The following is a 22,672-nucleotide window of genomic DNA, read 5'->3' on the forward strand; positions in this document are numbered from 1 at the left end:
TGTCTGGTCAACATAGGGAACAAGGAAGAGAGAAGCACTAACTTAAGACTGTATTACACCAAGACCTTTGTGGACTGTACTCCATGGGCTCATGATGATGCATCGGTTCAAACAAACTGAAACAGAACAGCATTACAGTTTCAAGAAAAATTTATGATTATCAGCCATTCTGACTAAAATTCACATTTCAGAGAAAATTGATATTCATTCTATACATATTGTACTGAGTAAATGTGTATGTGAACACTTGGCAGAAATAAAGAAAAAATATTATCTGTTGGTGGACAAAACTAATACTGTATGAGGAAAAGGAGGTGAGAGGAGAGAGAAAAGACATCTTGTAATGCAAGAACTTCAGGCTATTCTTTTCCCAAAGTACGTGCATGACTACAAATGTTAACGCTATTTCTGTAGCAACAGCAAATCCCAAAGTATTTCACAAATCAATCATATCTTGAAAAAAGAGAATAAGCATGGGGAGAAATCCAGCAGATGGCTCACAGTGATGTTGTGCAGTAGTTTAGGACACAAAGTAACAGGAATACTTTACATCATCAAAATTAGAATTTCATATAAGAACCCTTTCCAGAGAAAGAAAAAACTTCAGATTGTACTGCCATAATACACCAAAACATTGCAGAGGGCAGTTAGGGCTGAGAAAGGGAAGTTTAATTGCTCTAAGTTCCTCTTTAAAAAAAAAGAGAAAATATCATCTCCACAGTTATTCTGTGGGAAGCCTATCTGTTGTAATTTGAAGAATGCAGCTTCAGATACACCGACATATGCAGAAGATACTATAGAACTGGACAACTTTTAAATTAATTTATCAAAGTTCCTACAATTCTTTGTTCAAAGAGGCAAAGCAATCAATATTAAGCAAATAAAGTCCACCTGCATCTATCTAAAGCATTTTATTAAATACAAAGCTGAGGGTGAGATACTGCTATTGGTTAATGCCTGAGGCTTTCATCTCTGGAGACCTGGGTTCAAAGCCTTGCTTAGACAACAAAGCAGCACATTTACAGATGTCAGCAAACCAAATTTGATAGCTGTTTCCCTAAAATACTGACTATATCTTTTCTTCCTTGTGCTTGCAAAATATGTAAGTCCAGCACTAAGAGCAATCTTTCCCATATGTGTTTCCATAAACCAACGACTTCATATAGTTATAACTGGCAACCCCTTTTCATAAAAGACCTAGGACAGAATAAGCAGGTTTTAGGTCATGCCTGAGGTACACTGGCAGCAGACACTGGCTGAATTGTGTAACTGGAGCCTTTTCTGCCATTTTCATCAGTCTACTTCCTGATATGATTGCCATCAACATCATGTCACCTGCACACCTTTTAAGATGATACTAATGTAAGGATTATTTATATGAAAAACATGATTTCACACCCCAAATCTTCATGTTCATGATAATTCGGCTTATCCACAAAATAACAAGTAACAACTTCTAGAAAATAACCACTATGCATAGATGTTTGCTGCTGGTAAAACCAGTTTCAAACAGTTTAAAACTTAAGGGACTCAGCTAACTAAACGCCTGAATGAAAATCTTAATTATATGCAAATACCCATGCAGTACTTGGACTTTTCATATAGTGTAAAACTTTAAAGACATTATCCTTGTAGACTTGTTTATTCAGAAAACAATCAGAGTTACCCTTCTCTTCACTCCTCCCTCTTCCTTCTAAACAAAGATATATCAAAGTCTAAAAACGGAGTCTGCGTCTCTTTCTTTTCAGCATGCAACCTGAAGGTTTCAGTAAAATTTGCAATTTGACTTTTCTATAGATGGATAGAGAGGAATAAAAAATGTCACTCATTAAATAGTACAGCAAGTTACATTAACACTAACATTTTGTCCTCTGTAGGGAATAAGACTTCAGAATGTTGCAGAAACTTTAAAAAAACACCGAAGCACTCCTATCCACATTTCACAATATTCACCAATACCAAACCATAAAAGAAGAAAAACTGATTGCATTTTTATATTTTTATAGAACATTATCTGCATGCAATGTTCAATTTCCTTGATTCTAGACACATTTTTGTCTTTCATAAAAACACTCATATTGATAACCAGGCTGGAAATGATAGCATAGATAAAAACGCTCATCTTACTATTCTCCAATACCCACTGGACCTTCAGTTTCTATTTTAAAGATTCAAGAGATTAAAAACAAATTACATGAACTTCAGGATGTTTGAAGAACTTATTTTCCCTTCTTTCATTTAGCTGATTCCAAATCTATGATTTCTTTTTCTGATCATATTATTATTTCATACTGTTTTCCAGGAAAAAAACTGCCTTTGTTTTGGGAAAGGAAAAAAATTAAATCTTTCCAAGAAAGATATTTGTTCCCCAAAATTTTCTCACCATCATCTTTACTAAAGCAGAGATTAATCATCATTTTACTGCTTACAGAAAAAAAAGAGACCACCAAAGGAAGGCTGTAACGTTAATCCATGAATGACCGTAAAACTAGTTCATTTGCTAAAACTACACACTGCAAAAATACTACTGTTGCATTTTTCTGCTGTTTTGTCCAAGTCCTGCTACTTTGATACTCATTTCTGTTCCTTAAAATACCAGACTTAACTCACTTTTTACACTTCTATTCTGCTCCATCTAGTGGATTATTGATTTTTGCAATGCATGCTGCAACAATAGTATTCTAATATACCATGCTGGGTTAGCTATTAGGGTAAGGGACCATGGTCAAATTTTTTTTTTTTTGGCTTTAGATGAAACAAATTAAGTCACATTCCTGGGTACCTGGATAAGACTATAGGATTTTGGCAGCATGTTCATGCAACATAAATGGGAAAATGGTGTCATTTAATTATATCACTGAAATGAGACTAAGTAAGGGACAGGTGGCAAAATTTCTCCTGGTGCTTGCACAATTTACTAGGTCAGTCCTGGGGAAAAAGAATATTCCATGCCTGCGCTGTTTTGCTAAAACATCGATATCCTCCAGGCTTCATAGCCTAGATTTCAGAGTTTTCTTCCTTCACTTGGTGATAGGCAAAATTAAGTTACACGCTTGATAAGCTGCTCTCTTTGCATGATACGAATAATTTTATTCAACCACCATCTCTTCAGTACATTTACATTTTGGGTGTTTTTTTTTTTTTTTTCTGTGCAGTGTTGTTTATAATATTCTCTTTAAAAACTGCTGTTCAGGACTTCTGCTAACTTTACTAAGGGATGTTAAAAGTAACGAGAGTTTGATTGATGAGAGGTAAAAGTAGGTAATTAGTCCACCCTCATGTGTAGCTCATTTCAAATCAGTGCAGCTTTTAATGGTAATAATATTTGGGGTTTTTTTAAAAAGCAAATATAAAAATACTTAGCCAACAAAAACTTCCACATCAATGAATCAATAATACGTGTTCATACAAGGAATCATTGGAACCAATGACTCAAAGACAACGATATTTATTTGTCTAGTTGGCTAGGTATTGGCTGTGTATTCTGTGAAGCAATTTACAGTGTAAGAAGAAAATATTAATTTACTCTCCTAAACCACATAAAGTTACTACTTTATGCTTGGTTTCAACTATGAACCTAGCTGAGAAAATATTAAAAAAGTGCCCATCACCACAAAAACTAAAAGTCAATTGAAATATTAAGCCCAGAGTTTTCCAAGTAATTGTGGGATTTTTAAATAGTTATAATTTGTTTCTAGCTTTGATTTTTTTTTCTGTAACATGATAGGCAGCTCCAGTAGTTAGTTATAACTGGATAAGACAAACTCCAGATTGATTTGCTTTTCAGGATTTTATTGTAATAGTATGCAGCTATATAGCACTTTCTATCAAAGAATCTTGAAGTGTTCCATAAATATTAATTCAATAAGCCTCACAACATGGTGGTGAGATAGCTGCATATTATTTTATCTATTATGTTTTTGCTGGAGGCACACAAAGTAGAAGTGACTTGTTCTGGGATAGAAATTGGTCTTGATTCCAGTCCTCTGATTTAACTGCTAGAATTTCTCTCTCCATGAAAAAAACCCTGGACACTCTTAGATCAACAGCAGCTTTGTCACTGACTTCAATGGAGCCAAAATTTTATGAAGACAAAAAAACTCTTCCTTCATAATTTTCAACTGAACACTACTTTTTAGTCTCAACATCCTGCATTATTTGATGTATCTTCAATGTTTCCTCCTAAGAACAGATTACTGACTTCATCAGAGCAGCAGTAAATGTTTAAAAAATTTTAAGTATGCACACAATTGACCCGATACATTAGCATAGCTCTGGCAATCTGACAAAACAGTCCTCTGCTCTGTAGTGCTGTAATTCATGAGAGTCACAGTTCTGACTTTGCAAATAGGACTGCAGACTTAATTTTCAAAAGTGACTTCCATTTTTACATTCACAATTTTGCAATCACCGTAGTTGTGAGAACAGTGATATGCATTAAGGTAATTGATTGTGCTTTGAAATCAAGTAATCAAATGAGCATCAATTAAGCCTCCAAATGTTTAAAGCCATGGAACTACAAGTAAAATTATTTTTCCTTGCAAAGCTCTCATCAAAATACGTTAGGTAAAGCTGTGTCTTCTTTCTAGATCAGCCTCAGAGCAAATATTTAGTGAATATATTAAAGATTCAGACTGTGTGATAAATGAATTTAATACCTGAGGGGTCTACATGTGCTCTTTTTCTATTTCATTATCTTTCTTTATACTTAACAATCAAATCCAACAGAAGGATATACACCTCCTATGCACCACAGTGCCCAGCTTCTTCCACGTGACCCACCAAACAGAGCTGGAACCTAAACAGAGATCCAGAGTCCCTGCATGGGGAAAGGGAGGCATCTCAACGCAGAATATAAATGAACCAACAAACACACACTGTTGCCACCTTCATCTAGTTTATATGATCAATTTATGTGGAATTTTCAGACCTTTCCTTCCAGACTTCCCGGAAATTACTTGCTCCACTCAGAATTCACAGATGCCTATTCCTGAAGGAAGGTAGGTGATCATGCCTTTTCTCCAGCAATGGATTTCTTCTCTTAGAAAACAGAGTAACATCAGTTCCTTCAGATTTAGAGCACTTACACAGATTTAATGGCCTCCTCTGTCTGAAGGAACGAACAGGTATCCCAGCTCCTGGGAAATCACATGCTCTCTAACTGTTATGGCGAGGTTGCTGGACCATTCTGGGTGCAGAAATCACATCTCTCCCTTCTCACATACTGGTGGCCTGCCTTAAGTTGTGGAGGCATAGCAGTGAAATCACCTGTATGTTACAGAGGAAAGTAACTGTGGACACTGTATTTTGTATCAGTCTGTTGAGGTGTGAAGGTGTGCTCTGAGAACACGTGGGAGACTGAGCTCTCAGGGGCCTTGGAGGAACATTTTTGATTCTAGAGTTAGAAAAAAGTAAGCTGTCCAGACCTGTCAAAACACAGACATTTCTGTATTTGCACAGAAATACGCCACTGTAGATAGCTACAGAAATTTTAAGGGCACTATAGAAACTCCAGCAGCACAAACTCCTGGCCACATCAGGAAATTCCATGGTTAGAAGATGAGTAGGATATGGCAGGGCTGCCACACTGGATTAAAGCAGATAAATTCCACCCAACTCCTCCCTTCAACTAACTAATCTTGGTGGAATCTAGCATCATTTCAAATTGGATGATTATTGTATATGCAAAATTCCCTGCTCATTCTCTGCTTATTCCCTATTTATATATGTAAAAATCCCTTAATCTCAGGTTATCGTAATGCTAAAAATAAATAAATAAATAAATAAATAAATAAATAATCCTAGCCATTTTTAAATTACAAGAAAAGAAAAAAACCTGTTTGTTTGAGTACTGAACCTGAACCTGCAAATACCTACTACTGCAGATAATGTTTGGTGCTTTACTAATTCCAGTGAAACTACCAGGAAAATCCCATCCCATAATAAGTGTTGGCAGTACTGCATCCTAAAATTGTAAACTCCTGAGGCACAAACCTGTCTATAAAACTCTTGGACATCTAAGGTGCTATAAAAATAATAATGCATTCAGCTTTATGCAATTTTCATCTAAAAATCAGTCAATCCCTCTTCTCTGCCCTCCCTCCTCCACACAGTTACCACAGAAATTTTGTTCTGTTAGGGCAATATATATTTTTAATGCAAAATTTCAACAGGATCCATTTTTTATGGTCTACTAATAAACCCTTGAAAACAGGGATTTATAATGGAAACAGTGACGGACCCTTAACTACAGTGTATGCAACTATAATAAAAAGAATTAATGTAGTCAATTTGTACTACTGTTCTCAGAACAAAAAAAACCTCTATTTCAACTGCAATCCTTTCAACAGCTGATTGGCAAGCCTGTCCATTTCTAGTCTGCAGTGTTGTCAGTTGTCTTCAACATGATAATGAGCCTGTCACCATATTCAAATAGCCCTGTGACAGCATGTTTTGTGAGCATGACGTCCACTGCAAAGGGTCTGTCAAAAAGCACCTTTCAGAAAATGAAAAGAGAATGCTTTTCTGATGATAAATCTAATTTCTTCATAGCTAAGAGTGAGATTTTTCATCCGATTTTGTCAGTGTTGTGTTGCATTTGTGTCTTCAGATAATCCTGCGTTCTGATGCATAAAATTTTAAAGTTATCTGTAAAGACAAAGTGAGAAATAATAATCTTTTTTGAGTTCACTGGAGGCTTTGCATAAAACGGCAGTACTGCTGGCTTTCCATCAAATTAAAACTGGAGGGGGAAGGGAATGGCATGGGAGGTTAGCTTGTTACCAGAAGCAAATAAGGCTCACAGTAAAGATCTCAAAGTCCACACACTTCATTCGTTAGGGTCTTCACTCTTTCCCAAACAGCCTATTAAAAAATCTCCCTTGCTCTGTGTGGTCCTAGTTAAGTATGACCAGGTTGCATGAAATTCTCTGGCTTTCAGACCAAGGTGGGGGGGAACACAAGGCACAAGCAGAGCTCTCAAGTACTGTTATGATTCCAGACTGTCATATAGACTGCAACACTATGTATTCCACATTCAGCTGCCACCAGTGGTAACCGTCAGCTGGGGAAATTTTCCCCCAAGGGAAAACTTAAAATATTTTGGCAACACAGATTCCTCTGCATGTGTGTAAGTGTTTTCCATTAATATCAACAGGAAATATACAGGTGCACTGAAACAGAGTGCTTCTTTATCTTCCCTGTTGACAAAAACTGGACTTAATTAAATGACTTTACCTTTTAGGATTCTTTTCATCAGTAGCTGACTGATGAATCCACATATAAAGGGAAGTGTTATAAGAGAAATATAAAACCCCAAACCAACAAGCAATAAAGCTCTCTCTCTTTCAGCCATTGAGTGAGAAAGGGGTGGCAACAATTGGACTTTGAAGTCCCAGGCTGAATGACACATTAACCTCAGACCAGAAGTTCCACTTCTAGCTGTGCCCCTAACAACACATGAGATTTTTACTAAGCAACTCTTGTTCTCTTTATCTTAGGTTAAATACTGTAAAATGGGGATATTACTGCCTACATCACAGGAGTACTCTACAACCTAAAAAAAATATTCTTTGAAAAAATTGTTGACAAGCTCATGTCACATTCATTACAGAAAAATCATGTTGCACATGTCCAATGCTTTCCAAAGTTCTTAAAACAAGTTTGTTTCCTTAAATATTTGTGAAAAACAGTGAACCTGTAGTGCTAAGATACTGGACATAGATTCTCTCTGCTAACTACTGACCAGTATTAAAACTAAGTATTTTACTATTAGTATTACCTATGTGTTTTTCAGGCAAGTAAGAGCATGAGGTTGATGGTCATGTAAGGCTACAGTTTAAAGGTTGTACTTGCAAGAATCTGGCGGAATTTGTTTGAGATTAGGGACAGATAGATACTACAGGTATGAAAGCACAACTTACCTTCATCACCTTCAACATTTGCCTTTGAAAGGATCTGTACTGCTTTTGTTTTACAACCTCCATTTTTTTCTTTTGGTTATTACATATATGAATAAATATAACACCCACATTCATTCTGCCTCTAATTCATGATTAAAATTATGACTGAGTAAGAAATTTAATTAATTCAGGTCTGAGAAGCTGAAACAAGACAATTTTCCTGACAGACAATTTTTTTGTTGTTAGTAAGAGGAAAACTTTACATAGAGGAGCTGTATTTTAAATTTAGGATACACAACATGATATTCCACACTTGATATGTAATCCAATATACCTGTAACTGAATAAATTGCAAAGGTAGGATTTTTAAACATTTAAGTGAAGGCAACTAAGCATTACACAGCCGTAGACAGCACAAATGGACAATCAACATTAAACATGACTGATTTTTAAATTCTTCATTGCTCAGCTGGAGGGAAGTACTACAAGGCCAAAAAACAGAGCTGTGGACAGCTGGCTTTGTGCAGTAGCAGTTCTCTGCCTCAATTTTCAAGCCATTCATTTCTTTGGGGGGAAAAGAAGAAAAAGAAAGAAAGAAAAAAAGGGAAAAAAGAAAAAAAAATAAATCTAAACTAGGCCATACAAATGTACAAAGCAAGCTTGAGTCTCCAGGACTTCCATTGTCTCAGGGAGTCGTCACCACCCTGAACCCTCATTAAAGCCAAAGAGATGCTGGAACGGCATTAAAATGAATGCAAACCATTTGCCGCAATCTTCTGCTCACACCATCTCCAAATGAAGGCAGGCATTGCATAATCCAGGCAGCTAGAGCTCCTGACAGGTGGATGATTTATGCTCATAGTCGGAAGAATCGGAGAGCCTGCAGAGGACACAGCGTGAGCAAGGTGGTGGCGAGACAGATGCTCTCAGTGGGCTTGCAGAGGCTGGCAGGCTCCAGCTAGCTCAGGTGCAACTTGAACACTTTAGTACTGAACTCATATTGCCTAGATTCCAGCACAGCAAGATACCATTTACAATATTATGTACAGTAGATATACTATCAAACCTATCTGTGTGCTATTTATCTCTCTCTATTTGTGTGTACACACACACACACACACAATAGATATTTTTTTGTCTATTTGCAATTCAACTTACTGTGTTTATGTTCACTTTGAGTGTGCATATTCTCCATCGAAAAAGAAAGGGCAGATTAGGACAAATTCTGCACTGTTACAGCTACGCAGCATAAGTGAAACCACCAGAGTTGAACAGATGTAAGTGGGGGAAGAATTTGGCTCTGGCTTTCAGAGAACAGAGATAGATCTGGGATACTGAAAATCCTTTCAGTATTTTAAGAATGTTTGAAAGCTAGGAGAGAAATGACCAGAGGAAAGCTGAAAACATCCACAGGTCCAAATGTATTAGGATATTCTATTCACTTATGCGTCTGTAAAGCACAGGAAATGTCACAATCATATTGTTCTGCAGAAAATGCATAATACTAGCAAAGTGTAATGAAAATGACACTCATGTTACCTACTTTTTTAATCTTTCAGTGGAAAGAATTCTGTGTTATTCATGAGTATCTAAAAATCCCATCCAAAATTGCAACATCATTTCGAACCATGTAATTCGGCTTCTATTCAAAAAGGAAGCATGTGTAATAGATGTGGGAGTTTGAACTTTCCCTCCTGTTCTGTAAGCAAGAGATTTAAAAAAAAAAAATAAAAAACACACACACAAAACCAAGATATTATATCTGTGTCATGCAACTATACGTTCATTCATTCTTTAATATAAAGGTGAAGACAGAACTAAATTATTCTACCCTCAATATATCAACAAAATAAACACTTTACCTGCCTCATATCAGACCCGCCACATTTTCCAATCAAACCTGTCACTTAATTAAGTATGCAGTTTTCAGGGGCAACCAAAGAGTTAAAGCATTCAAATGTGCAGGTTATCTGGGTTGAATCTGGGACTTTTGCTGACTCTCAACTCCTTTCCACTTTAACAGATGGGGTCAAAGGTGGAACTGCAGATGAGAATTAAAGACACATACATCCCTTTAATCAGATAACACATTCAAAGACTTGCAAATTCCCAAGAAGCCACTTTACAGGCACGTGTCATGGGCTATTCCATAAAGGGGGAGGGAACTGTGGAGAGGAGGGAAAGAGGACTTATTTCAGCTAACCAGCATTAAAAAGGCAGGAAATTAGAGAAAACAAATGGGAACAAAATGGGATGGATTGCTAGCATTCAGAATGCTTTCTGATTGCACGCATCTCCCTAGAGAGGAACTCCAACATGTGAAGCCTTCACTCTGCATCCAAATGCTTTTTCTAACTTCATTAAGCAGCCGTGTTTAAGAATACTTCATAACAAGTATTTTAATTAGAGATGAGCTGAAGTATCTTGCCAGTATGGCTATCTCCAGCAATACCAGGATGCCCAGGAGGAAATACAGTCATTCAGCCTGACTAGTACTCACAAAATAGTGCAGGTCAGGTAACAAGAACCTCAAGAAATTAATGATTCTCTCTCCCACCTGGCCAGAAAAAGACTGCCTGGAGGATATGTGCTTGCAGCAACTCTTTTCTCATCAGCATTCTTCTGATACAATTGTGGTACGAAGAGGAAAAAGAATAGAAAATCATGAGAATGAGAGAAGATAAAAAAGAGAAGAAAGAAGAATCTTATTTCATCTTAACTAGTCTGTGGCTTTGTTCTCTGATTACTGCATTCCTTTGCATCTCACACAAGACCAAGCAATGGGGCATGTGGCATGCTCTGCCAGATGAAAAGCATCAGCAAAAGACAATGCCTGTACACACCAGACTCAAAGGTGTTCCAGCTTCTCTTTTTGTCTGGAATACAGTCAGAGATTTGTATTTTGGGGTGATGCTCTTGAGGGCTGTTGAAAAGGAGGAATCTATTTAGTACCTTTATAATAAGATCATTACACTTAGAGCTTCCCTTCTCAGTCTGATCCTTCACCTGAGGCACAAATTAGCATAAACTTTTCTAGTACATATTGGAGCGAGAATTCACAAAATGAATGCGTTTAAACTAGTATTTTGGAACAGCCTTCTACTTTTTAAGGTAAGCATTCATCTTCCTATTTTGATATTTAGCAGTCTAAACTGTCTTGAAATTGGACGTTACGAGCTTTCATTAAAAGTTTGACAGGGAAACCAGCAAGTGGCTTCTGAACTTAAAAATCAGTTCAGAGCAAGACCTCTCCTAACATTCAATAATCATGGGCAGGTATCCTCAATCTGCATCTAAAGTATATTTATGCCATCTCTTAAGTCATCTTACCTTAACTGATTCCACAAACTACATCTAGAAATGCAGCAGTTCTGGTGACTTAGGACAAATATGTTCTTCTTCTCATGCTTCAGTGGATAACACTTACAATTGACCATGCAATAAAATCTAAGGTGCCTGTCCCTTAAGCTTTCACTGAATTACAGAAAGTATGAAAATGAGCTAGAACTTGGGAAATGTAGCCACTGGACACCATTGTAAATCCAGTCTGGCAGGCTGTCATTAAAAGCAACATGTGGCTGTACAACTGCTTAACAAATGATATAAGACCAGTCTGTTGATTGATTCAGACCAGAACGAAAGACATAGCCCGTCTGGAAAGTCTTTCTTCAGTCAGCCACCCACAGAACCGAAAAGGAATATTAGAAAAAGACAAAGGGCAATGGTGATGCAATAAATAATTTTGATATGGCTGACTAAAAATGACAACAACAGCACTGCTTTATGGACTACCTCTTGGCTAGAAAAAGGAAAGAAAAGGAGACAAAAGATGAGGATGATGGTCTTCTATTATTTTGTGATTCCTAGGATCTGCATGTGCTCAGCATGCAGCAAGTTACCAACATCCTCTCTTGTTATTCAAGGAGTTTTGCTACAAAACATTTACAGCACACCAACAATTCTGAGGTTGAGAGCACAGACTGCGTTAAGATGATTACAGAACAGTACCACACATTCTTTAAGAAAGTATTTTAATTTTCTAAATTAACTATTTTAATAATTAACTGCTTTAAGATGGAATGCAATAAGATCATACGCAAGTTGTACAGAGTGTTGATTTTGGATCTGCTGCACTAAAACTGCAAATCAAATTGACATGTGATCTTATACCCAATGATCCTGAGAACTAAAACCAGATGCTTAAGAAGAGAAAAATAGATAAACGTATTAACTTTGTTGGAACAATAAGAGCAAACAGGAAAATATTGATATTAGTCAGTAAGTGAGTATATTTAAGATAGGTTGTGTTTGACTTTCTCCAGAATCATTAATCTAATAAAAGACTACTGAGACTTAAAATAAAGCTATGTTTTTCATTTATAAAGATTAATAGCTATAAAAAATCACTATTATGAGAGAAACAGACTCCCCCCATAGTTCCCGTTTTCTGTCACATAAATACCTGAAGAAAATATAAAGAAAAGAATTAAAAAGAAAAAAGAAAAGGCTGGTTAGATGAGATCAATTACTAGAATAGCTAGTAAGCATGGCAAAATTTGACATAATGACGATTCACTGCTGAAGATGACATTTATCTCAGATTTCAGGCTGTTGACTTCCAACCACAAAAGACACGTTACTAACTGCAAATGAAATAATATTCCAGCCTCACACAGTGACTCAGTGAGCAGAAGTGACAAAGACTCACCACCAGTAAAAACACCTCCAGCTTAAAAAAGGTCAATGACTGACTAGGGATAGGTCTGTGGTTTAGTTACATTAATGTCCCAATAAACCATGTTGACTCAAACTTTTTTTTTTTTTTTTTTTGTAGGACAGCAGAGATTTAAAAGTGTGAAATATTTGAGGGATAGCACTATATGAGGTCAGAGGTAACAACTGCAGATGGCAATTTTAGTGCTTCTCAACATGTTCATTGCTTTGGCTGAGGGAAGAGGCCAAAAGAGTTCCTCAACCTCCAAGCTTTTTGGTGCCAATCCGTTCCAAGCAGCAAAAGTCTTCCTGTACATCTGCCACATGGGTTCTGTTCAGCAGCACCAACATCACTTCAGCACTCACCCCAAATAATCCTACCATACATCCTGTTGTTACTACTAAGATTTTACACAAGTCTTATTGAGGAGACGCAAGTGCTGCCCAAGTAAGTAAAAAAGGGTTTGGCTCCAAAGTGGCATTTTACAGATATGTGTATGCATCGCTGCTAAATGCATCTTCTACCTGAAATGCTAAACCTATTCCACTCAAGCAGGGAACGTGCAAATATCCACACAGCAAAGAAAAGTGAAGAATACAAGTAACATTAATGACACTCTTTACAAAATGACCCCTATTTAATATAGGGCAGGACCCATGTATAAGAATTCAAGCACTCTGCAATAAATGGCAGTGCCATATTGATGTATGTGTTTATGGGTGGCAGAGACCAAGAATGAAAGGCAGCTATTTGTCTGGGAGCTCATGGGAAAAGATGCCAAATCATACACAGTCCTACATCCTTCAGGCTTGTCTCTACCTTCCCTTATCACTTATAATGCTGTCATTGCACTTCCAGTGCATAAGCAAATGTTCACAGAGGCTAAGTCCACTGAATATCTTTTTTTTTACAATGGAATAATAATTTCTAGAAAATTAGAAATATACTGCTTCCTTATTTTAGGGTCAAAAGGAGTAATATGATAAATGAGAATGTTCAGTTAACCACCTCAGATTGTACTAATATTTTCTCATCATAAAGAGATTAATTTTTAAAGGTATTCCAATTTAAGCAGACTTGTGAATCTGCAAAACCTACTCCTGATTCTAAGGAAGGTATGTGCACTAAGAAAAATACTGTAGATTTTAATCCCATTCAAAAACTTTCAAACTCACTATTTTTAATTAAAATCTATGAAGTAACTATCAGCTGCCTGTTTGACCCTGCAAAAAACTGCAATCACTGAGATTCTCACCAGTGACAACTGTAGGAGTAGAATCAATCCTAACATCTAATCTTAAGGAAGCTGCAGATGAATGGGCCAGCGAACAGCTTTGACTCCAGATCTGCAGATGCTAATGTCAAAAAAAGTACATTCACGAATCTGTGGAAAGCCAAGAACTGTAAATAGTTCTCAAACACAGACATATAAACAACACTGCTTTTTCTACATTTACTTCACACCTCCTTTTTTATGAAAGTCGAGTGTTTGTATTAAGGGGCAACTGCAAAACAAAATTGTATCTAGAAAAAAGGGAAATTTTATTTAAAGACTGAATCCAGTGAATTCCTGGGACTTCTCTGTTTCATTTCCAATGAGATTATGGGGACCAGAAATGCTCAGAGGCAGAACATAAACCAGACTGGCACACTACTGCAACACAAGCACCGTGAGAACTTCTCAGGAGGTCGACAGCTGGTTTTAGCTGTAGGTACTGTTGTGTGATTTCTAAAACGAGAAAGAAATCCACATCTCCAATATTTGTTTTTTCTTGAGATTTTTTTTAATGGATGAATAGAAAAGGTAGATGCTTGAGCTCACTATAAACACTAACCTGCAGTTGAATAGTTTGTCCTTCCTCATCAGTGACAGAGAGTGGATAGTCATGAGCCGTGTTTTAGGGCAGACAAATTGGGCTGTCAGTTCTAATGTGTGAACTGGGCTATCAGGCCACATTTTGGTTAGGAGGAAAGAGGCCTACTTATGAACACCAACAACACTTAGGGATTAGTTTCTATTGTTTCCAGGGAGATTTAACATGTCCCTGTATATCTTAAACCAAGCACAGGTTGAATGAAATAAAGAAAAAGAGAGCAAGGGGAAAGAGGGGAGAAAAGGGGGGGAAGGAGGAAATAAAAGGGAGGGGAAGGGAGAAATTGAAAGGAGGAAGAGGGAGAAGGTGGGAAGAAAAGGGGTAGAGGGGGAAAAGGAGGGGGAATAAAAGGGTGAAAGGGGGGGAAGAAAGGGGGAAGGGGAGAAGAAGGGAAAAGAAGAGGAAAAGAAACACTTCAAAAAAATACCTGCACTAGAAACCCAACTCCCTCAGAACACACTGAAACATAGAAAAGAGTTGAAATTCAGAAGAGTCAACAGAAGATGTGCTGTGTTATGTCTTGATGTTTTAACACAGGAGCTTTGTTTAATATCCTGCATTAATGAAGGAGCTCCTTAAGTGTAATATTACAACAGAGAGCATAAGAAATACCACTGAGGTCAACGCTGCTCTATTAACTGTCATCCTGTACAGAAATATTTTCTTTGAATACCATTAACACTTTCTCCTTCCTTTTGTTCTAATTTCTGAAGGCAGCAAAAACTAAAACTTCCTCCACAATATTTTCTGCTTTCTTCTTGGCAGACTAATGGTATTAGACTTGTGAGAGAAATTTACCTTGGCAATGTCTTATGCACACGTCTTTTCAAAGGAGATGTTGTTAGGAGGAATCCTATTAAGCAGGTTTTTTCACTAGCCTCAAAACATAGGTGATAACACATTTTTAGTTATAAAGAGGATTGCTTAGTTTTATTTATTATTTTGAGACTGAATCCATTAATCAGCTCCTGTGCACAACACGCATCTCTTTACGTAAGAGTAAACTCAAGCTGCCTATTCTCGTTGCTGTATCGGATTCATTTTCATAGACTGTCAAAACCAGAAAGGATCAATATGATAATTTAATCCGATCTGCTGCTTAACACAAGCCAAAGATGTTCATACGGTAATCTTCGCATAATAAACTCAGTAATTTATGCTTTAAAATACACAAACCACTTCAAAAAAATTTATTCTTATATTTGAATTAAGGAACTCTCTCGAAGTGTGAAGCAAAAATAGAGAACCCCAATTTTAGCATGTTTAAGAAAAAGTTTAACTGCTGTGTAATAATCTGGTTCATTACAGTAGTGTGACCATCTAAAACGTTCAAGCATTTTAAAAACTGTCAGTAGTTGTTTTTATTCAGATCAGTGCTGAAGGAAAAAACTTAAAATACAGAATTTCTTTACACACAAGGCAGATTCTGACTACTGCCTTAACACTACCTGAGAGATGCTGAAGTCACTTTGCAGGACTGTATGATACCTTTTAAAAAAACCCAAGCAAACTAATGAATGAGAAGTGTTAAGGGCTACTCAGTGAGGAATGTAAGTACAAAATGCTAACGGTTCTACTGTGATGGGAAGGGTTACACTGAAGTCAGCATCACCAGATGACGACCTTGGAGAGTTTTTATTCAGTTCTGGAGCCTGAATGACAGCTAACATACTAGCAACAGTAAAGATTCACAAACACAAAAAGGTATATTGCTGATTTCCCCACAGCATAAATTGCTAAACCTGCCAAATGAACAGCAATCTAACATAGCTCCAACAGCTTCCATTAATACTAGGTGAGGATCTGGCCTCCCATTTTTAATAGCTGAACTAATTAAGCTGGAATTCTGTCACTGTCTATTCTATCATCAGTCACTTTGTACCCAGTTAATTTGTAAAGGTCACCCATACATAAGAAAAATACAAACATACTTATGTGAAGCAGCTTCTGCCATTTCATTATGGTATAATTTACTTCTCAAATAAACTTAGATTTGTTTCCGTATGTATCCTTATCCTGGTTTTGCTTTTTCTCCCTTGTAGTTGGTATAGTACTGTGGTTTGGATTTAGGATGAGAATAATGTTGATAACACACCAACGCTTTAATTGTTGATAAGCAGTGTTTATACCAAGTCAAGGACTTTTCAGCTTCTTATACTGTCCTGCCAGCAGAAGCTGGGGGGCACAAGAAGCTGGGAGGGAACACAGCCAGGACAGCTGACCCAAATGAGCCAAAGGGGTACTCCATACCATAGGACGTCATGCCCACTATATAAACCAGAGGAAGTTGGCTAAGGGACGCAGCAGCTTGGGGATTCACTGGGCATCAGTCAGCAAGGGGTGAGCAACTGTATTGTGTATCACTTGTTTTTCTTGTATATTCACTTGTATATTCTTCTATTGTTGCTGCTGTTACTACTATTCTTTTTCCCCTACCTTTTCTGTCTTATTAAACTGTCTTTATCTCAACCCATGAATTTTACTAATTTTACTTCATTTTTTTCTGATTCTCTCCCCCATCCCACTGGGGGAAGGGGGAGTGAGCAAGCAGCTGTGTGGTGCTTAATTGCCGGCTGGGATTAAACCATGACCATCACCCACTTATGAACTACACAAGCAATGCAGATTAGCCACTGCAAACCACTCTCAAAAAATTCTGAAAACATGCAGATATCAGAGATGAGAGATATACGGGAGATGTGTCACAGTCCTGTAAAAAATGAACTAGCGCTGCTCAGAACCGTGAGAGTTAAGACAGGATTCAATATTTCAGCTGGTCTAAAAGCTGCGTTATTGCCACTCAATAGGTTCCCCTCTGAACTGCAATTTTTAACCTTGCTACAATATAGGGACAGATAAAACTGAGGATATGGCTCTGCCTCTATGGAGAAAATTGAAACATATGGAATAACTTCTTGAAAAAATAATTATATGAACACTGCATCTGAAATAAAAAGTCATTTTATTTTGGAATAATTACTCCAGTGGAAATATTTCACATGGGCACCTAGTCTGAGCAAGATCTGCGGTATAATAAACTTGGAATAATATTTTCTATCACAGACACATGTTAGTAAGTAGTCTCACAGATAGTATTAAAAGGCACATACTACTGATAGAAGACTACAAGTAGAATTCAACTAGATCAGCTAGCAATAGAAAAAAAAAAAAGTCAGGCATCTACCCATGATTTCCCATATCAAATCATGCAGTTTTACATCCAATTTTCCTTCTTAGAAAAGAAAAAAACAACACATTTTTTCTCAGTCCAACTAGCTGTATAAAAAGGAAAATAGCTAAAACACACAATCTTGCACACACAGATTTAATTGTACCACCTGAAGCAAACTAAAAAGACTGATAATAAACCAACAAAAGTGAAAACTAGAGAATGTTTTAAAAGTGTTCCTATTTTAAAAGGGCAAGTTGTCGTTTTTCCCCTCCCTGCCCCCTTTTAGCAGTTGCAATATTATTTACAGAAATCTCTAGGGACAGATTTGAAAAGTTTCTCCCTGAACTACACAGGAATCTTTATGTTGTTTGATCTGTTCTTGTGAATCTGAGAGAATCCAAAACATTAGCACAGTCAAAGAAACTGTATTTCAACAGAATAACCAACTGATCCTTGAAATCTGATTTTTCATAATGCTGGCACACAAAATTAAAAATAGGAAAATGTAACTTTTTTTCTTTGAGTAAAGTGTATTCTGCTGTGCTGCTAATAACCATTACCTAGGAAAGTAAATGAAAATATGATAACCTCATACTTGCCATGTGCTTAAAAGCTCATCAGCATCTGCTGATTGCTTCACTACAAAGCGTAACACATATTCAAAAAGTGTCCATACACCTAGACTTTTGTTTTCAAGTAACAGTCCACAGGCTAAATCAAAATAAAGTATTCCTCTGGATTAGTCTGTAGCAACTTTCTTGGGCTACTCATTAGGAGATGCTGACAGGAGTCAGGACTTAATTCCACTCCAGCTCAGCCCAGTACCAGCTTTACCCTTCCTTCTATAGGTTCTGGCCCATGACTTACAAACTGTTAAGAATCTTGATCTAGGTGTTGCTGGCTATGGCCCATCAACATCCTTGAGAATATGTACAGATATTCCCCATTCCGTCCCGTATTGTATGTGACCAGGAATCCAATTTGCTGCCAGGGAAGACCCCAAGACATGGCCCAATCCTAACACTAGGTCTCTCGCAGAAACACTGAATGCTGGATGAAAAGCACCATTATCTTCCCACAGTAAATGATTGAACATGCAGCTGTCATAAGAGAAGCCACTCTATACATTTGCTCTAAGTGGTTTTCGGACCTTACCCTACAAGCGAAAATAAAACTCAGGATCTTTTTCCAGACACTGTAATTTTTATCATGAATTTTACATGACAATTCACAAAACAACAATGTAATAAAGTCTTCCCAAATGTGAAGGGAAGCAAAATGTGTGATAACTGTTTAACTTAGTCATATTTAAAAACTGTTTGTTAAGGAACATTTCTAGAAGAAAACTCCCCACTAACAGGAGAAGATTTCTAGAGAAGATGCACACTGGCAGATGTGCAGAAGTTGTAAGGAATATGATGCTCCTCTCAAAGCTGCTTAAACTTGATTTTATTTCAGGTCTGCAACTAAATTTTTTTTGTAAATAGATTTAGGCTGTCAATTTCCAGGCATGCTGTGCCATCAGCATGTAGAGACTGCTGTGAAAAACGTGGAGACTGCAGCAGCAAATTTTATTATAAACTGGTAATTGAATTGAACAGGTTTACATTTGAATAGATTTACTGCAGCATGATCTCTGACATGCTGCATGGGACTGAAATCCTTGTCTGTACATAAAGAAACATTTAAAATACAGCAGGAATTATTTCAGCTCAGTGTAAGTCCATGCTATTAATCAGTAAATTTATGCCACTTTACACATGAAAGAAGTAAGTATATCATCTTTCTTCATTCTGTGCATAAAGGATGTGGTCAAAGCCAAAAATTCATCTCCAGACTTTCCCATAGTAAAAAAAAACCCCACCAGCTAGCTCCAAAACTACCTTCCAAGAAGAAAAAAAAAAAAAAAAAAAAATCAATTTCAAGTACAGACCTAAAAGTACACTATGAATAAGTATGATTTCAAAAGTAAAAGTGGCCACTAAAGGAGGAAAGAAAACAAAACACCCTAGTAGATTCTTTTAGGTTGTCCTATTAGGTGGTAGATAAGTAATACCTGAAAAGAAGGTAAGCTAACTCTCCACTAGATGAAAAGTCTCAACAATTAAAAATAAGTACAAATATTACTGTGTTCAGACAGAAAAACTCACACAGTAAAAGAACTATGACATGCCCAGGAGGGCCAACAAAGGAAACTTCTTGTCAAAGGAATTAGTTATTTTGTCATTGTAGAACTTTCTGAAAAAACTATGTAGTCTTAGGATAGACTATGAAATTCTGATTAAGAAAAATTGTGGGATAGTTTTGTATCCATGGACAATGATCATTCATGTAAAAAATCCGATTCACAATGTGCATTTGAATTGTCTAACTAAATTAGCTCAGTTACCAAAATCGTATGCAGAAACACAGTAAATCTGCGCACAATTTTGGTAACTCAGATAATTACTCATTTGTAGAAGAGTCAATTAATTTCCTCATGCAGTCCCAGAAGCTGCACACAGACTAGATTTTTAAATATGAATGTTAGTGGATGTGTAAAGATGCCCTCAAAATTTAAAAGAAAAGGTCTAAACCAATTCACCTGGATGTACTCTTGGCAGCACTGCTTCGTTTCCAAACAAGTTGCTCACTATATCTGTATATTAGGTTACTAGTGATATGGGGTCTTAACTTACTAAAAAAAGATGTTAAGAACAGTCCCTTTCAAAAGGTGCCATACTCAGACATTCTTTTCTTCCTACAGTTCACCTAAGCATCACAATTTAACCTTTAAGTAACTATTCCTAGTGGTCAGTTATATGAGGATTTTGGCAAGTAAAGAACCGTCCTATCACCACTGGAAGAGAGGGTCAAATCCTGCCATTCTTACTGAGGCAAAATCCCCACTGAATCTGACAGGAGTTTTGCTCAAGTAAGACTAAGGACAGCAGGATTTGGCTCACAGGATCATAGCATCTGCCAAAGCAGTTGCACAGAACAAGGTTTATTCTTAGTAAGTATAATCCAATAAGAATATGTCTGTAGGTGCGTGATAGGCCTAATTTGTCCATCATCTCTCCACTGGTCTCTGTTGTTCTTGGATTTTACCCTGATAGCTGTGTACTTAAACCTGTTTTAAATTACCATCAAACGATCTGCAAAAATCAACCATCTATTAAAGCTGACTGTTTAAGCACTGGCAAAGCAAAATTGCATGGGACTATTTTTAAAGTGGTTGCTTAACACAAAGTACTCTCCATTGGAGACAATGTTTAGAAAACATTACATTGATTTTATTTTAAAAGGTAATCTAGCTCAGAAGTCCATGACATCTTCTGCTATTCTTTCCTGGTGGTAACTGCACTACAATAATAATGTATACAATACATGCACATTAAAACCTATTTTTGCATACACATTAGCAGCAATACAAGGGCACAGCAGGCAAACAAGATTTAAGGAATTCCCGCTTTCTGTAACAGACGAATCAGGTTCCAGGTGAGATAGTAGTGTTTCTTGGAAGCATTTGCTATTTACCTGTTATTCAGTATCTTCAAAATGTAACTGATGAATTAAAACACTCAATATATACTTACAGTGAGGGGCATGGGTACTCACATGCTTTAAAAAAAAAAAAAAAAAAAAAAAAAAAGGAAAAAAAAAGGGGAAAAAAAGGGGAAAAAGGGGGAAAAAGGGGGAAAAAGGGGGAAAAAGGGGGAAAAAGGGGGAAAAAGGGGGAAAAAGGGGGAAAAAGGGGGAAAAAGGGGGAAAAAGGGGGAAAAAGGGGGAAAAAGGGGGGAAAAGGGGGGAAAAGGGGGGAAAAGGGGGGAAAAGGGGGGAAAAGGGGGGAAAAGGGGGGAAAAGGGGGGAAAAGGGGGGAAAAGGGGGGAAAAGGGGGGAAAAGGGGGAAAAGGGGGAAAAGGGGGAAAAGGGGGAAAAGGGGGAAAAGGGGGAAAAAGGGGAAAAAAGGGGAAAAAAGGGGGAAAAAAGGGGGAAAAAAGGGGGAAAAAAGGGGGAAAAAAGGGGGAAAAAAGGGGGAAAAAAGGGGGAAAAAAGGGGGAAAAAAGGGGGAAAAAAGGGGGAAAAAAGGGGGAAAAAAGGGGGAAAAAAGGGGGAAAAAAGGGGGAAAAAAGGGGGAAAAAAGGGGGAAAAAGGGGAAAAAAGGGGGAAAAAAGGGGGAAAAAGGGGGAAAAAAGGGGAAAAAGGGGAAAAAGGGGGAAAAAAGGGGGAAAAGGGGGAAAAAGGGGGAAAAAGGGGGAAAAAGGGGAAAAAGGGGGAAAAAGGGGGAAAAAGGGGAAAAGGGGAAAAAGGGGAAAAAGGGAAAAAAGGGGAAAAAAGGGGAAAAAAGGGGAAAAAAAGGGAAAAAAAGGGAAAAAAAAGGGAAAAAAAGGGAAAAAAAGGGAAAAAAGGGAAAAAAAGGGAAAAAAGGGAAAAAAGGGAAAAAAGGGAAAAAAGGGAAAAAAAGGAAAAAAAGGGAAAAAAGGGAAAAAAGGGAAAAAAAGGAAAAAAAGGGAAAAAAAGGGAAAAAAGGAAAAAAGGGAAAAAAGGGAAAGGAAAAAAGGGAAAAAAGGGAAAAAAGGGGAAAAAAGGGGAAAAAGGGGAAAAAGGGGAAAAAGGGGAAAAAAGGGGAATAAAAGGGGAATAAAAGGGGAATAAAAGGGGGAAAAAGGGAAAAAGGAAAAAAGGGAAAAAAAAAAGGAAAAAAGGGAAAAAAGAAAAAAGGGAAAAAAGGGAAAAAAAGGGAAAAAAAGAAAAAAGGGAAAAAAAGAAAAAAGGGAAAAAAAGGAAAAAAAGGGAAAAAAAAAAAAGGGAAAAAAAGGGAAAAAAAGGAAAAAAAGGGAAAAAAAGGGAAAAAAAGGGAAAAAAGGAAAAAAAGGAAAAAAAGGGGAAAAAAAGGGAAAAAAAGGGAAAAAGGGAGGAAAAAAGGGAAAAAGGGAAAAAGGGAAAAAGGGAAAAAAGGGAAAAAAAGGGAAAAAAGGGAAAAAAGGGAAAAAAAGGGAAAAAAGGGAAAAAAGGGAAAAAAGGGAAA

General features: G+C 37.1%; 1 protein-coding gene across 11 annotated transcripts in view; it reads right to left on the reverse strand.

The window, feature by feature from the left end:
* ESRRG (estrogen related receptor gamma) overlaps positions 1 to 22,672 on the reverse strand; it is a 408,336-nt gene that overhangs the window by 95,970 nt on the left and 289,694 nt on the right. The gene's annotated exons all lie outside the window — the stretch shown is intronic.

The sequence above is a fragment of the Athene noctua genome, chromosome 1 (genome assembly GCF_965140245.1).
Source record: "Athene noctua chromosome 1, bAthNoc1.hap1.1, whole genome shotgun sequence".
Taxonomy (NCBI): domain Eukaryota; kingdom Metazoa; phylum Chordata; class Aves; order Strigiformes; family Strigidae; genus Athene; species Athene noctua.